Source organism: Zalophus californianus, chromosome 14, assembly GCF_009762305.2.
Source record: "Zalophus californianus isolate mZalCal1 chromosome 14, mZalCal1.pri.v2, whole genome shotgun sequence".
Taxonomy (NCBI): domain Eukaryota; kingdom Metazoa; phylum Chordata; class Mammalia; order Carnivora; family Otariidae; genus Zalophus; species Zalophus californianus.
The window spans coordinates 17,452,586-17,468,737 of record NC_045608.1 but is presented as its reverse complement, the minus strand read 5'-3'; the positions used below and the strand labels follow the sequence as shown (position 1 = coordinate 17,468,737).

General features: G+C 55.2%; 1 protein-coding gene across 9 annotated transcripts in view; it reads left to right on the top strand.

The window, feature by feature from the left end:
• CMKLR1 (chemerin chemokine-like receptor 1) overlaps positions 1-16,152 on the top strand; it is a 64,773-nt gene that overhangs the window by 23,745 nt on the left and 24,876 nt on the right. The window contains exon 1 of one of the 9 annotated variants that reach the window (XM_027576711.2): positions 8,940-9,072. The exons of 7 other annotated variants lie outside the window; for them this stretch is intronic. The gene's annotated coding sequence lies outside the window, so the exon portion shown is untranslated. Of the gene's footprint in view, positions 1-8,939; positions 9,073-11,811; positions 11,877-16,152 lie in introns of those variants that run through there. One more of the 9 variants, XM_027576713.2, reaches the window with a different exon arrangement.

Genomic DNA, 16,152 nt, shown 5'->3' with positions numbered 1-16,152 from the left:
GTGAGCCAACTGTGAGTTGGCAAGGATCTGAGAACTCATTTCCAGAAGAGGAAACTGAGGCCCAAACATGGTGTCAGAGAAAGAAGCCTGGTGTCTGGTCCTGTTTCTCCAGCCGTGTTGGCTCATTTGCACAGGCAGGGCCTATGCCCTGAACCCAGCTTGGGCTGAGTCTTCCCTGCTGGACCAGAGGGTGCCTTCTAGCTCAGGGTCGCCTGGAAGATCCACACGCTCGTGGCTCGGAGAAGGAAAGAGATTTGTGTAGGTTCTAAGAAAATTAGGAGCAGAGTGGGTCTGGAAGCCATGTCGCCTACCTCCCACAGCACCTTGTTCATTCCTCAGTTTCCCCAAGGCAACATTCAAGGCTCAGGGTTTGGACGGGAAAGACAGAGCGGCTCTTTGAAAGGTCTCAGTTTCCCCTGATGTCAAACAGAGAGACTGACGACCCTAGCCCACTGGAACCTGTACGTGGTCAAAATTTTTGTTTTTGTTTTTAAAGATTTATTTGAGAGAGAGAGGTAAGCACAGGTGTGGCTGAGGAGGCCACACGATTGGAAAAGACTGGGCCCTGGGCATGGAGGGGAAGGTTGCAGCAGCTAGAGCCAGAGTGGGACTGCAGAGCAGCGAATGCACCTGGCACATTGTAGTTGCCCATGATCGTTCAGCACACAACAACTCAGAGTCAGGGCAGTGGGCGGGGAGAGAGAAGACTGGGTTCTGAGTTGGATATCTGTTTCCCCAAAGCAGAGCCTGAGGCAAGGATTTAGGTAAATGTGAGGTACTGAGTAAGTTCTCTCAGGCAGGGTTGAGATTAGGGGGAGGTGAGTGAGACAGAGTCATGCAAGTTCAAAGTTGGGGTCCATCTTTGTTTAAAACTGTGATATTTTGTTCATCGTGCATTTTATGCATTAGTTTCGATTTTTAAAAAAATACGGAACTAGGCACACCTGGGTGGCTCAGTCGGTTAAGCGTCTGACCTTTGGTTTTGGCTCAGGTCACGATCACGGGATTTTGAGATGGAGCCCTGCTTCCAGCTCTGAGCTGAGCTGGGCGTGGAGCCTGCTTGGGATTTTCTCTCTCCTCTCCCTCTGCCCGCCCCCACCCCACCCCCCGACCCCGCCACTCGCATGCCTTCTCTCTCTCCCTCTAAAATAAACAAATTTTAAGAATATGGAACTAAAATATTATTTATTTTGATTAGTGAATTTGGGAGCACAATCTGAAATTTGCGTTCAAGGACAGAGCAGGGGAGGAACTCAGCAAGGAGGTGGTCTCAGGTGGAGACTAGTTTCAGCCTGGTCCCATGGGGGGCTCTGGAGCCTGAATTGTACTCCATGTCAGCTGGGGAGAGGCAGCCCCTGCTTAGCTCTGGGCAGTTCTCAGAAAGGACCAGCTGTGAGCATCTGGTATTGTTTGTAGCTGTGGGACGGGTGCCCTCAGCCAGGAAAGGGGATCTGAGCCGGGCACCAACATCTACCACAATAGTCTGTTTTTCTTTGAGGGATGGCAGTAAAAAAAAAAAAAATTGAATCATTTATAAGTGCTTTTGGCTGTTGGACTGTGTTTCTTTGGCTATGAGTATGCTGAAGCTTCCAGGACCCAGTTCTATTCCTGTTACAGACTGGATGAATGTGTGAATGCTCTGGAGCGGGAAGGGCATCCTGGGTTGGGGACGGGAAGGTGGGTGGAGCTGGTGTGGATGTGGGCATGGCCCATCTCAGATGCTGGCTCCTTTCCTGGGAGGGGGGGAGCAGGGGACGGGAAAGCCCAAGCGGGTTAAGTGTCTGTGATTCTGGCTAAGGAAGGAAAAGCAGAGGGAGGAGGAAGAAGAAAGGAGGAAGGAGAGGGCTTTGCCCCCGGGGAGGCAGGCATGTAGTGAGGGTCCTGGGAGGTGGCCTGGCTCTTCCTGAACTGGAAAGCTGAAGGAATGGTAGGCTCTCCAGGCCTGGGATATTTAGTCCTGAGTCCCAGGGCCCTGGAGACAGCTGGGCTTCTTGGTGGAACTCAGGAGAAAGTGCCACCAACCAAGTGTGACATGCATCCCAGGCCTTGGGGGGAGAGGCACGGGGTTGGCTCCCTGACCACACCTTCCCTTTGGGATTTTTAAGGTGACACCAGGGTCCATATGTTCTTGCTCAAATTCGGCTTCTGCTGCACACAGTGCCTGCGTGTACACCGTCAAAGTTTTAAATCTGAACTCAATCTGTACCCGCCTACTCCAGCTGTGTTCCTTGGACGTGCAGAACTCTTGTCCCGCTGAGCCTTGACATCTGCTCTGCTTCGGCCAACCTCACTCGTCCTTCCAGTTTCTCTTCTCCCAGGTAGCCTTGCCTGACTTGGCAGCTGCAGTGGGAGACATGCCCGCGTGTTCTGCCAGCACGCGGGGCTCTCTGCCTCGTGCTTCCCTCACTGTGTGCCTCCCCTGCCTGGCTTCTCGGGGTTTCTGAGGAGTGGAAACTGTATCTTTGTATCCCGAGCTCTTTGCCTGGTGCCTGGCGGATCAAGCGTGCTCAGTAAGGTTTGTTGAATGTATAAAAGAGAAATGTGTCGTCTGTCCTCAGATATTTATACCTTAGCGTGAAAGAAGCTCTGGGAGGAGTTTTGTTTTGTTTTGTTTTGTTATCATCAGACTCCCTTATGACTACACCACGTTCAGATCTGGGGCAGTATAATCATATGTCACGTAATCATAAGATCATAATCCTATTCAATAACATACTCCTCTTATTTAATCCTCATACCACCACTATGAGGTATGCACTGTTACTGCTCCATTTTACAGATAGGAAAAGTGAGGCACGGGCCATTTAAGCCACGAAGAGGTCTCATGTGGTGAGTGGCAGAGCTGGAATTTGAACTCAGGTGTTCTGGCTGCAGAGCCCGCTCCCTTCCCCGTGGTGTGTGGAGCATGGGTTTGGGTTCAAGTCCTGGCTCCTCCATATTGTAGCTGCGTGACCTTAGGCGAGTTGCTTGGCCCCTCTGAGCTTCTGTTCCCTCAGCTGTGAGATGGGGGTGGGAATCAGGGCCGTTGGAAGGCTGGAACAAAGTAAAGGATGGGAAGGATCCTGAGGGCTGACTGGTGGTTCCCACGGCTTGCTTGTAGCTACGCCCTGCGGGGGCCCTTGGAAACCGGCACCGGTGGAGACATTGCCAGGGTTCTTGGTCGACGGGTGAGGAAGCAAGGAGCGGGGAGACCAAGACCCCTCTGTCAGCCACTTGGGGCCCTCCCTCTGGGAGGTGAGTTGGGAAGAAGTGAGAGCTCCACAGAGGGAGATAAGGACTCCAGCCTGGAAGTGGGACGGGTACCATGTTGCCTGCCAGGATTTGTTTGTTGTTCATGAGCAATGGGTGGAAAATCACCCTGGATTCTCTCCTGAGGGGACAGGAAGGCTAGGACCAGTCCACGGAGGGGAGAGGTTTCTCTGCACCCCGGGAAGGTGATCACTGATTTATTTCAAAATGGAATAAAAACAGAAAACAACTTTCAGTAGATCGTGGCTTGGGGCTGCTCATGGCTGCCCAGCCAGGTCCAGAACATGACTCCTCAGGAGCTCAGGCGCCAGCCTCTGAGATGGAGACAGCTCTGGAAAAAGTGCCAGTTGGGCCCGTCACTGCCCGGTTCTCTGGGGAACCTGCCTCCTCCAGCCTGACTGGCTCCTTCTCTGGGAACCCACAGGGTCCAGATCGACCCTCTGGAGCTGGCAAGGGGGCTTTGGGCACATATCTGTCTCTTTCATACCGTAGAGGGTTTCATACAGCTGCCGACCCGTTCCCCATCCCTGACCCCCACGATGGCCCTGTGCATGACTGCTCTCTCCCTCTGATAAATCTGGAAACTGAGGACCAGAAGCTCGAACAGCTGGGACGGTTGGGATAAAAACGGAGACTCTCCGACGTCCTGTGACACCTCCTACCCCAGACATGGCTTGGGCTCTCTGCGGACTGACAGGCTGAGTGGCTCTGAAGCATCTTCTGGACGGATTAAAACACAGCCCAGCCAGTGCAAAGGGAGGGCTGAAGTCTGGTTTGCTCATCATAAAAGACAAGGGCTGGAGAGCCCCAGACAGTATTAGGAACGAGTAGGAAACGATACACACCCAACATGATTGATTACAATATTGCAACACACATACAATAATGAACTATAGTAGTAGGAGACTAGAAACAAGTCAAATGCTCAAGCCTGGGAGACTGAATCAGTAAATAACGGTAAATCCCCAAATGGAATACTATGCAGCCATCAAAAAAGGATAGGTACTTTTTCTACGTACTGATGTGAAATTATCTCCAAGGTGTATTGTCGGGTAAGAAAGACAAATTGCAAAGTAGCGTGTGTAGTATACTACCTTTCACGCGAAACGGGAGAGAAATTAGAATATACCTTCGTATTGACCCAAAGAAACCGTGGAAGGGGATAGGAGAAACAAAAGTAAAGCTGATAGGTACAGAGGGGACCGGGCAGGGTGGGAGCAAGGATGTGCATCCTAACTTTTTAATAATTTCAGAGGGTTTTGAACGGCACCAATTAGATGGGAGTTGTGTTGCCAAGTCAAAAATTCGAGTTACAGAAGCCAAGTGAGAATCGTGCACAAATGCCCGTTAGACTAATAATAAGAGTTATTATGAAGTATTATTGAAACTGTAATGCTGGTGACTTTTTACCACCATTACCCCCTTGACCATCATATGAACACATTTGGGGTTTTAAACCTAGCTTTACCTGACTCCAGCTTCCTCAGTGTCCCAAGGAGAGGGTTCTTCTGGCTCACTTTGAACCTAGCCTGAGAGGGTCCTATTTGGGTTTTATGCAGGGCCCACCCTTCCCTCTAACGTCCACGTCATCTTGGTGGCCCCCTGTGGCCGTGGGTGGTCGAGTCAGGAGACTTGCTTGTCTCATTCCAAGAGAACCCTTGAACTCTTAAACCCTTGGTGAAATGTTTATAGAAAAAAAAATGTGTCCTTGTGGGCCCTCCCTGATGCTAATATCCAATGGACAGAGAGACTCTCTAGAGAAGATAATGACTGAAAACCCCTATACTCAGTTGAGAAAACAACCTGATAGGGCTTTTAGCCAGTCTCTGCCAGGACCTCCCCAAACACCGCTCCCACCCCACCACCAAACAGCCTGTGTGTTAAATGGTACTTGCTGTTTCCTGGTAAAATTAGCCGAAGACACGGACGAGCTCCCATTGCATATTCTGATCAGCACGTGGTCCCTGGTTGCCAAGTGGCTCCAGCTTTCCGTCCCACAGCAGAGGCCCCTCACGTTTCTATGGGCCTCACACCTTGCTCCTAGCTCTCTGATCTTTGGGAATTTTGGAAATAGCCCAAGGCTGCCTTATTATACTCTTAAGCATGTGCCTAAATACAACAGAATACGCCCGCGTGCCCTCTACTCTCCGAGCTGCTTTGGACCACCCCCCAGAAGGATGGCTGTTCGTGGGGCCCCTCCTCAGCCCACTCTGGGCGGGGGGCGGGGGGGGGGTCTGTAGGGCCTTCCTGGACCTTCTCAGGAGTTGGGCAGAGAGGTGGCTTTCAGCCTTTTCCCCTTTTGTCTGACTCTGAATCTCTGTATTTGCCCTTAGTCTTTCTCCCTGCTCTCACCTTTTAGCGGCTTCCATTGCCCTCTCTGCCGACTCTGTCTCCCCATTCCTGTCTCTCCCTGTCCCTCTTCCCCCTGTTCACCTGTGTCTTCTTCCCTCTGGGTTTACTTGGCTGCCCTGCCCCCCTCCCATCTCCTGTGTCCACCACGGTATCATCCCCTGCTCCCTCCTCCCCACTGAGATCGCCGGGGGGGGGGGGGGGGGGGGGGGTTGGGCACAAAACCCCCGCCCTGCTGGGCCTGCAGTGGAGAGGACTCTTCTCGCACTCCTGCCCCCCAGAGCAGCAGGGCAGGGCCAGCTTCATGGGTGGGCCACCAGGGCAGCCACACGGGCCTCAGAAGGGCCTGAGCTTGGTTTAACACCCCGAAGTTGCCATCTTAAAATCCTTAGTCCTTTCTGAATAAGGGGCCTGCGTGCTCACTTCGCACAGGGCCCCGCAAGGTACGTGGCCTGGGCTGAGGGGCGTGGCCTTCCTGGGAGGGTCCAGTTTCTGGGCGAGCCACTGCTCCTCATCCGCCCGCCAGTAACCACACCCGGACGTGCCCCCAGCTTCCAGGGCGCTCCCTCCAAGCGGTTGTCCTGCAACAACAGAAGGTAGTTGCCAGATTCCTTCCCATTTTGCAGAGGAGATAAGCCAGGGCTCAGAGAGGCCAAGTCCCTTGCCCCAGGGCCCACAGCTTGCGAGCCTGGACTAAAGAGAGCGGCCTCTCAAATCCAGGCTTTCAGGCTGAGACTGCAGGGCCCCCGGCAGGCCCCCTTCTGTCTCTGAGCCAAGCCTCAGTCTCTACGTCTGTGGAGGTGGTGAGAGTAGCCATCCCTGTGCAGAGCCAACGGGTACCTTAAACCCCGGAATATTCTGGGTACAGGCGCCTGGCACGTACCTTTTTACATGGTAGCCCCAGCCTCTCCGAACCTCTGTTTTCTTGTCTGCCAAGTGGGGGTCATGGGACTGTGAGGACCCAGGTAAGTGCACAGGGCCCAGCACAGGTGGGCAGGCAAGGTCAGCCCTCAGAAGCTTCTGGTCCTCCTCCCTCTGGGGCAGGGGTCGGGGGGGGGGGGTGATTTGTGAGTAGGAAATCCACGTTGTCCAAACTGGGGCACTTTGAGAGTAAAAGCAGCACTCTTCATAAGCCTGTTGAGGTAAGAGGCACAAGCCAGGATGTAGGGACACTACGTAGGCTTCGCGAGTGTCCTTGTCAGCATCCTGGGCATGGTCACAGGCAAGCAAGCAGCGGAGAGTGAGCAGAGTCACACCCCGGGCCTGCCTCCAGCTGGTAGGGAGCATGGTTGGGGTCTAGCATTTTCTCCCTGGGAGAAGCAGGATCAGAGAGGATGCTCTGAAGGCCACCCAGTTCAGGCCCGCTCCCAAATATTCTAGAAATGTCTTCAGAGGAAGCCAGCAATGCATAAACCTGGATGTCTAGACGCTCCTTCCCAGGCCCGGCCGGGGAAAGGGGCTCTTACCGAACTGCACTTTGGGGCAAGGCCACCAGCTTAGAGGGAAGGGCGCCGTATTCAGGCCATAAGCATTTGGATGCCTGTCCTAAAATGCACAGAACCTCGAGGCTGTGTCCACAGTCAGGGCGTCCATGAGGACAGTGATCACCACATCACACCTTGTCCTGTCTGCAGGTACCTCTGGAGAAAGTCCTTCTGCCCCCTGGCCACAGGAAGGCTTGCCATCCCCTGGAGGGGGTTTGTTTTTAGCCAGGGGCACGTGACCGCTGGGACCAGTTTTCCTTTCCGAGACTGTAAGTCTGGGAGTCCGTGGTACGGCCCACCCAAGCTCAGCATGTAGGACATTACTTATCGTCTGCATTTTTCCCCTCAGCCCTGGCTCTGCTTTCTGTCTCCACCCACGTTCCCTTCCTCCTTACACTCTCACTTTTTAATTTATGTTCCCCTGTATACGTGAGTCTTTTGAGATTTTTTTTTTTTTCCCTCCCTTCTGGACCAAGTCAAAATATAAGCAAATGAACAGACAAACCTGCGAGCAAAAACATCCTGTAGCACTCTTCCTTCTGCCTGGAGAGAGAACAGTCCCAGCTGGTGGGGGCCAGAAGGCAAGGGGTTAAGAACGATGCAGAGGAAGTACTGGCCCACATTAGAAGTGAGGAAGTGGCCCTTGTTGGGGGGGGGGGTGGGAAGGAGGTGGCCGCTTATCCTGTGTGACCCTGGGGGGCTGAACCAGGCTTGAGGTGAATATGGCAGATTGTTCAGAGTTCAGTTTAGTCAAAAAAGGCAATTTTCTAATGACTCGATGGGTTTTTCTAGAAGGTCTGCCAGGGGGTGGGGGTGGGGAGGAGAGAGAGGAGTGACCCGCTCTGGAACATGGCAGAACCCAGGGCGGGTTTATTTCTGATTCTCTTATTCCTGAGCGTGGACCTGAGGGCCCAGGGAACGCCCGAGGGAAGGTCAACGCTAAGACTCAGGCAACGTGACCAGCCGCAGGGCACTCCTGCACGACATTGCCTGTGCGCTGGTTCCTTCTGCCCCTCTCGTACCCCCACAAGGTGAGCTCTGCCAGACACGAGTCTTTGCGCCCCATGCTCTCTGTGGCATTCCCACACCTAGCCCGGCGCCCGGCACACCGCAGAGATTTGTCACAGTAATCGAATGAAGAAAACAGCTTCTGGTGGTGGGGCTAGAATTCCAACTCAGTATTATCTGCCTCCAGAAGTAGCTCTCTGTAAACAGAACAGCCCAGGGGCACGTGTGTTGGAGCCAGGATCTTTACCTACGGAGGCAGACCGACCCATCCCGATTTGCCTGGAATGTTTTGGAAGTCCCGCCTCACAGGACACCCCCAAACTGGATGACTGGGCCCCTCTACACCCTGCACTGGGGATCCCACGTAGTTTTTGCATCGACAGACCTTGCAGAGGAGGAGATGGCTCCGTGGCCGGAGGTTGCAGGGTGGGCGCGGGGCCAGGCTGGCCTGGGCATCTGGCTTTGCTGCCCCCTTCCCCCCCCCCCCGGTGGGGCTTAAGCTGTAACCTGAGGGTGGCAGACCCCTCCATCCTAAAGCCTCTCCAGCAACGGCTTTGGAGAGCCTGGAATTTCCTCTGGGCTTCAACCAGCTGTTTTTTCCGTTGAGGGTGGAGGGGCAGTTTTCCCAGCAAGACCCTTCCTTAGGGCAAGGCTTGAGTTTTGCCTTGGGAAAGGTGACAGCACAGTGACGGGGTCGAGGGGGAGGGCAGCCCATTCCTCCTCCCCCCACGCCTGGGAACAGGGTGGGATCTCATACTCCACCGTCCTGGCTGCCGGCAGCGGCGCCCGGCTCTTTGGTCAGCCGCCTGGGCTGGAGCCAGGGAATTCCAAGGGGCCAGAACCTGCCTAGATGCCCCAGGGCCCCTGTGTCCGGGGCTGGCAGCCTGGGCAGAGTGCCGCTGGGTGGCTCAGGGCTCCGGGATCTCAGAGGGCGCCAGTCAGCTGGATGGGCCTCTCCAGCCCCTGCCTGCCCAGGAACCTGGTGAGTGGCGACTGTTGTCCAGAGGTGGGTGAGTACTGTCACCGAGGGCTCTTGGAGGTGGGGTTGGGGACGTGTGAGATGCGGTGACCCTGCCAGCCCCGGGCCCGGATGCAGGTCAGCAGGCATAAGAACACAGGGCTCTGTGCCCAGAGGAGTCTCCAACAGGCAAGTCACAGAACAGCAGGGACAGTCACAGGGACCCGAAATGTGAGCCTCGTGTCAGGGCAGCCCAAGTTCAAACCCCATCTCTGTCCCTTCCTCGCTACGGGATCTTGGTCTTGCTTCTTTGTGCCTCAGTTTTTCATATCTGCAAGATGGGAATGAAAAAGCCCACCCGGACGGGTTGTTCTGAGTGGAGGCACTGGGTACCCAGTTGGCACCTGAGACGTGGGAGTTAATGGTGTCACGCCAGCCTCTCGGTTTCTGTTACTCTTGGCCCAGGGCTGTGCCCCGAGCCCCGGAGACAGGAGAGGGCTTCTGAGTCCCCGCGGAGAAGCTTGCTAGTGAGACGCGAGGCAAGTCGGACGGACAGGAAGGGCTTGTCACAGCCCTGCAGTGGAAGGGCCGTCTGCCCCTCCGCATGCTTGGACGTGCTGTGACAGGACAGAGGGACATGTTAGCCAGCCTTGTGGATTGCGGCTGGGGTCCGCTAGAACAGACCTGAGTTTCAGGCGCAGCTGGTGATCCCGATCCGGTTCCTTCCAGAGTCCCCGTTTCAACACCTGTTAAGTGGGGATAGTAGTCCCCCCGCCCCTCTGGGGGCCTTGTCTGGAGACAGGGAGATAAGGAAGGCCAGGCCCAGCCAGACGCCTGGCCGTCCCAGCATGAGTGTTCTCTTTCTTCTCCTTATCACTGCTGGCTGTTCTTCCCGGATTCCTACACAGTGCCCAGTGGGGCTGGGAGGAGCAGCAGGAACGAGACAGGGCCACCCCAGGCAGAGGGATCCACCTGGGTAAGGGCCCCAGAGGCCTTGGACACCATGCCAGGGGGCACTGGGCTCCCAGTGCACAAGGGAGCAGGTGGGTTTGGAAGGACCTGGGCTCCGCCCGCGATCCCTCCCCACTCTCCCGGTGGCCCTCCTTGACCCTGGGCCCTGCAGCCCTGTCCTGGGTCAGTGGCCCTCGGTTGCTGACATTGCCCAGGCTGGCCAAGGGGAACAGATACCGGTCGCACATTCAGGGACCCCCTCTTCCTCTCTTTGTGGCTTTTCTGCACCTGGTCTCCTGTTCTGTGCTGCCTGGCCCCCCTCGGCGCCCCCTCCCCGGAGCTTTGTCAGGTCAGCACTCCCTGCCTGCGGAGCTCCCACATCTCCCTGGGTCCCGCCTCCCTGCCTTCCCTCCTGCTGTCCCCTGGAATGCCCTCTGCGATTTCCCCCTCAGCTGGAAGTGCTCCATACAGATGTCTGCCGCAAGCCCTGTAAGGTCCAAACTGCCCTCATTCTAATCCCCTTTCTGCAGCTTCCTGGCTGGGCAGCCTCGGGCAAGTCACTTAACCTCACTGAGCTTCTCCTTCTTCATCTGTAAATGGGGCTAATAATAGTTCTAACCTCCCGAGACTGACGTGGAGACTGAGCTAATAACAGGTAAACGCCACACACATAAGAAGCTTTCACATTTATTGAACAAATTTTTTATGGAGCGCCCACCGTTTGTCGCACACGATTCAAGGGGTTGGGGTGCAGCAGTGACCAGAACAGGCCACAGCCTCCGCCCTCAGTAAATGTCAGCTCTGATTTAGGGATCTATTGGCATGACTGCTTTTCCCGCCTCCCCGCAAGGATGGGGATGGTGTCTAATTCATCTACGCGTCAGACAGCCAACTCAGGTTCAACTCAGCCAACTCTTGCTGGTGAAGGGAAGGGCAGCTCTCCGATTTGGGGATTCCCTTGGCGGTCCTGATTTCCCTGCAGAGTTTATTGCACCTGAGGGAGCCCCTTCCTTCAGCAGTGGACCTTGTAAGGTCAGGCAAGCAAGTCTGGGGGCCTCAGCCTCCCTCTCTCTCTCCCAAGCTGCTGCCATTTTGGACGGCCCCGAGCACTGTTGCAGTGAGGTCCCTCCTCAACGTTGGGATATCAGAGCTGGAACAGCTCCGTGTGAGGCAGGGTTCCCTCAGTTGCAGGGGACATGATCCCTACTCAAACTGGCTAAAGCAGGAAAGGAAATTCATTGGCTGGGGGGAACTCATCTGTCCAGCAAGGGCTTCAGGCATGGCTGGTCTCGCTCCATCTCTGAGGTCTGCTTCCTTCCTGTTGGTCTCATTCTCTGTTAGAATCTGCCCAAGTGGTGGCAGGAGTCTCAGGGAAGGCTCTCATTGGCCCACTTCAGGCCCCTGTGCCCAATTCCTGAAGCGGTCATCGGTGGCCAGGGGGATGGGGTATTTTCATTGGCCAGGCTCAGAGCAGGGGCGAGGTCATCTCCTTCTAAGCCCCGCAGCCTGACGAGGGTGGGGAGGGTTGGCTTTCCACAAAGAAGAGATGTTCAGGCCACTCCCCGGAGGGACACATGAATGCACCCCACCTGGGAGCAAGTGGAAGTCCAGAGGGTGTCTCTGGATTCCAGGGGCTGCTCATGGAAAGCTTGGGGTTTGCGGAAGGCTACCAGGAAGGGGTGCTTCTGGAGAGAAGGCCAGCATTTCTGTTGTTAAGGGAGTGATTTATATTTGGATTCCTTTCTGGGATCATACACCAGGAAGGAAGAAGGGAACAGACGTTGCTGGGCCCCTATTCTGTGCCACACGCTGGGCTAAGCTCTGTGTGCTTCATGACGCCGGAAGCAAGCATGGGTTTTGGAAGGAAATTCCGAGAGGTAAGCAAGGAGGAAGAGAGTGGATGCCCACATCCCAATCCCGTTCCGCCCCTTCCTAACTACGTGGCCTCAGGCAGCTTGCTTGACCTCTCTGTGCCTCAGCTTCTTCATCTTAAAATGGGAGCAGTAATACCCACTGCGCTGTTACGGTCTAGATTATATGAGCTAACGGGTTGAAGTATTTAGAACAACATCTGGTGCATTGTAAACTTCCAGTGAATGGTAGTCATTGTTTCAGTCTGTCTTGGTGGCTATAACAAAAATATAAACTGGTGGCTTGTAAACAACAGAAGTTGACTTCTCGCAGTTCTGGAGGCTGGGAAGTCCAAGATCAGGGTGCTGGCAGATGTGGTGGCTGGTGAGGGCCTGCTGCCTGGTTCATCGATGGCTGTCTTCTCGTCATGTGTCTGCAGACGGTGGAGCTGGGGATCTCTCTGTGGGGTCTCTTATGAAAGCACTCATCCCATTCCTGGGGCTCCACCCTCAAGACCTAATCACTTCCCGAAGGCCCCGCTTTCTCATACATTCACATCAGGAATGAGGCTCCAACATAGGAATTTGAGGGGGGGACACAGTTCACGCCACTCGTTATCATTACTACTTTTACGGCAATTAATTGGGGGAAGGGGATAGAAAGTAGAACTCTTACGGTGGAATTCAAGGCATAGCAGCAGGGTTTACCAGGCATCAGTTTGGGGAGGTTAGAGGATGCCTTTCTGGAATCCAAAAATCAGACCCAGAGGCGGCTCCTTTAGCTGCATCCCTGCTCATCTCCTGGGGGTCTTCAGACTTACCTGCCTTGCACACCTGTCCTAGGATGTGCATATTCTATAAGTTGCTGGTTCTGGTTGCCCCTTGGCCTTGCCTCTCTCTCTCTCTCTCTCTCTCTCTCTCTCCCCCCCCCTGCCCGCCATGCTGAAAGGCCCCAGGTCAGTGAGACCCAGAGATGAGGAATCAGCATTGTCATGGCAACCAGACTTCATCTGTGGCTTCAGGGGCTCTGGGAGCAGTAGATGAGTCTCAGTCCCTGGCACTGGCCAGTATGGCCCCTCTCCGTGACCTGGCTTCTCCCATGAAGCCTCATCTGGGTATCTCTGGTCCCCACTTGTCTGCCCATCTGAGACCTCTCTTAGAGCATTGGCAGTTGCCATAGAAACAGCTCTTGAGGCAAAATGGCCCACTTGGGCTGCGGAAAAATTCCTCAAGAAAATGGGGAGATTGCCAGATTCCCCAGCTTGCTGAGGGGGCCCCAATTCCTGGAGCCTCCAAAGACTGCTGCTTCTGAATGGACCTGGAACCGGCAGATGGATCCTCACCCAGCTCACACGGCCCCTTGCCCGTCTCCTGCCTTCAGTCTCTCCTCCAACACAGCCCCCATATCAGCCGTATGAGTTAGAACTGGGGTCATTTCAGAAAGATGGACACCCCTCTGCTCAAAACCCACCCATGGCTCCCTATTGCCCCCAGAGGAAAGTCAGTGCCTTGCGGGAGTCTTCTTCTTACAGCCCTGTCTCCTGCCATCCCATTCCACACACACTTTCACCACACTTGATCAAGCCTCTGTGCCTTGGCACACAGTTCTCTCTGCATGGATGCCTCCTCCTTCCATGGCTCCACTTAGCAAAGGCTTTGCACCCTCCAAGGCTCAGCCCAAATGTCACCTCCACCAAGAAGATGCCCCTGATTTCTCCAACCAGCTTCTCTTTGCTTTGTACAGAGCCAGGGTCACAAACTCGGCTGCCAGTGGCCAGGAAGGGGACACAGTGAGTAATGTAGGGACTGTGTCGTCACTTCTGCAAAGAGATCTGCACTCTCTCGTTACAGCTAAAAGTGAGAATGACTTGGCCCATCTTTCTCACCAGATCGCTCTGATTTCTACACCAGCAGGACCCAGGGCACGCTCTGTGGTGAACTGCCCCTGACTCATGGCCGCACAGTCCGGGGACTATTAGGGAGAGGTGGAGACGGCAGATAACCCCATCCTGTTTGTAAGGCAGGCCCATATGGCTGGTTCGCTGGAAGTCTGGACTTCAGGTGCTCTGAGGAGCATCGACCATGCCCCAGCACCCGCCTCCCCTACATAAGGGCAGAGCCTGGGCCATCTCACACCCACAGCTTCTAGCAGGGAGTGTGGCACTTAGAAGGTGTTTGCTAGTGGCATTCTGAATAGATGTTTGAAGGCACAGGTCTGTGCTGTTCCCTGAACCTGTCAAACGTGCTCCTGCCACAGGGCCTTTGCACTTGCTCTCCGTACTGCCTTCAGTCAGATAGTCACGTGTCTCCCTCTTGCCTGCTGAAAGGTCACCTTCTCAGAGAGGCCTTCTCTGGGCACTCAACCTAAAATAAGACCCCCTCCCCCATCTCTATGCCCCGTTCCTCTTTATATTTTACCTGTGGCACATCCCACCACCTGCCACTGTAATCATTTTATTTTCCCAGCATTTACATAGTGCTTCCAATGAACCAGGCATGCTTCTAAAACATCAGCAATGTGAACTCATTTGATCCTTCAAACCGCCCTGTGAGGGAGGAGCTACTGTCCCTGCTATTTTTCAGATGAGGAAGCTGAAGCACAAAGAGGTGTGGTGACTTGCCTGAGGTCACACGTCTGGTGAGTGGCAGCGCAGGGACTCAAACCCAGGCTGTCTGGCTCCAGGGGTGATGGCCTTATTCCTCTCGCCTTTCTTTACGCCTTTCTTTATCTGTTTGTTCCTATCTTCCCCCACCCCTGGAGAATGCCAGCCCCCTCAGTTCCCAGATCCAGACCTGGGGCCTAATAGATGTTTAATAAATATTTCTTGGAAGGGTAGAGCAAAGGAGACGGGAGGATCAGAGAACTGGAGGGAATCCCTGGCCTTCAGAGCTTTCCGTTAGCCCAATGTCAAGGCCATCTTGCCGGAAGTTTCTCAGCCTCCCTGAGGGTTTGAGTCAGCCTGTCTGGGAGAGGCCCCGGCCCAGCCTCTCTCACCCTCCCTCGCCCTCCCTCACCCTCCAATAGGGCCTCTGTTTTCTGACCTCTCCCAGGCAAAGGTGCCAAACCGTACTCCTGGAACCCCAGGCCCATGCTGAGCACACTTCCTCCTGTGACGAGACCACGGGGGAGAACGTTCCAGGCCGGAGGCAGGAAGTCTCGGAAACAAGGTGGCCTGGAGAGAACGGGGCTGTTGGGCGGCCAGGGAGGGGCCGGGCAGGGTTGTCCTCAGCCAGATGTGCTGAGAGCCTCAGCGCGGCTCAGGGGGACAAGCAGACAGGACATGAGGAGAAGGCCGGAGAGGGGCCCGGCTTCTGACGCTGTGGCCTGCCGGTGTCTCCAATGTGGCCACACTCCCCGTCATCTGACCCTGTACTGAGGGGTTCCAGAGAAGGCCCGCGCCCTGCCAACTCCGTGGACCCTCAAATAGTAGCTCTGCCGAAGGAGCAGTGGGAATGCATTTCCCAGGTTCTCCCCCTTGACGGTAATATCCGTAAGTCCTCGTGGTTGTGACAGGCACTCTGCCCAGGGCTGCGTCAACCGTGTTGCACTGAACGCTCACAGCCCGGGGAGGCAGATGCTAGGGATGAGGAGCCTGAGGCTCAGAGAGGTGAAGTAACCCGTACCAGGTCCCGCAGCCTGCAAAGCTGGGATTCAATCCTAGCTCTAAGTGGTAGGGAACCGCGTTCCGGGAAAAATCAGAAGAGAAGGCGAATTCTATCCTTGGCTCACTGGTGGGGGTAACCTGGGGAAAGATCATGAAACTGGTTTGAATTTCAGTTTCCCCATCTGTCAAGTGGGAATAAGGGGGAATTGGCATCGCGTGAGACCCTTTGAGAGGCTGGCCGTTTTGCTAGGCGCATCCAGTCGGTCCTTCTTGATCTTCATAGCCCGCTGGGCGATCCCCACATCCCAGAAGCAAAAATGGAGGGCCAGAGATGTGGGGAGTGGGTCCAAGCCCTGACAGCCGGGGCCACCTCCTGGTGACACCGTGCGGCTCTGTGTGGATGGAGGCGGGGCCACAGCCTGAGTTCAGCTGAGGGATTTCACTAAGTGGAAAACTGCTTTGCAAAGGCTCCTGCAGAGGACGTGGGGATGCGGGAAGGGAGGTGGGGCCAAGCTGAGGGCGGGGATGGCCGTGGCCAGGGCAGCGTCTGGTCTGGGGGGAGGAGGCTCAGAGGAACCCCTGGCTGCGGCCTGGCTTCCATCCCTCCTCTGCCCCCAGACACATTCCAGGCTCGTCTTCGAGTTCCGTTGGTTTCTTTGCTTTGGTTCAGAATCTGCTAGCTGGATGCCCCCCAGCTT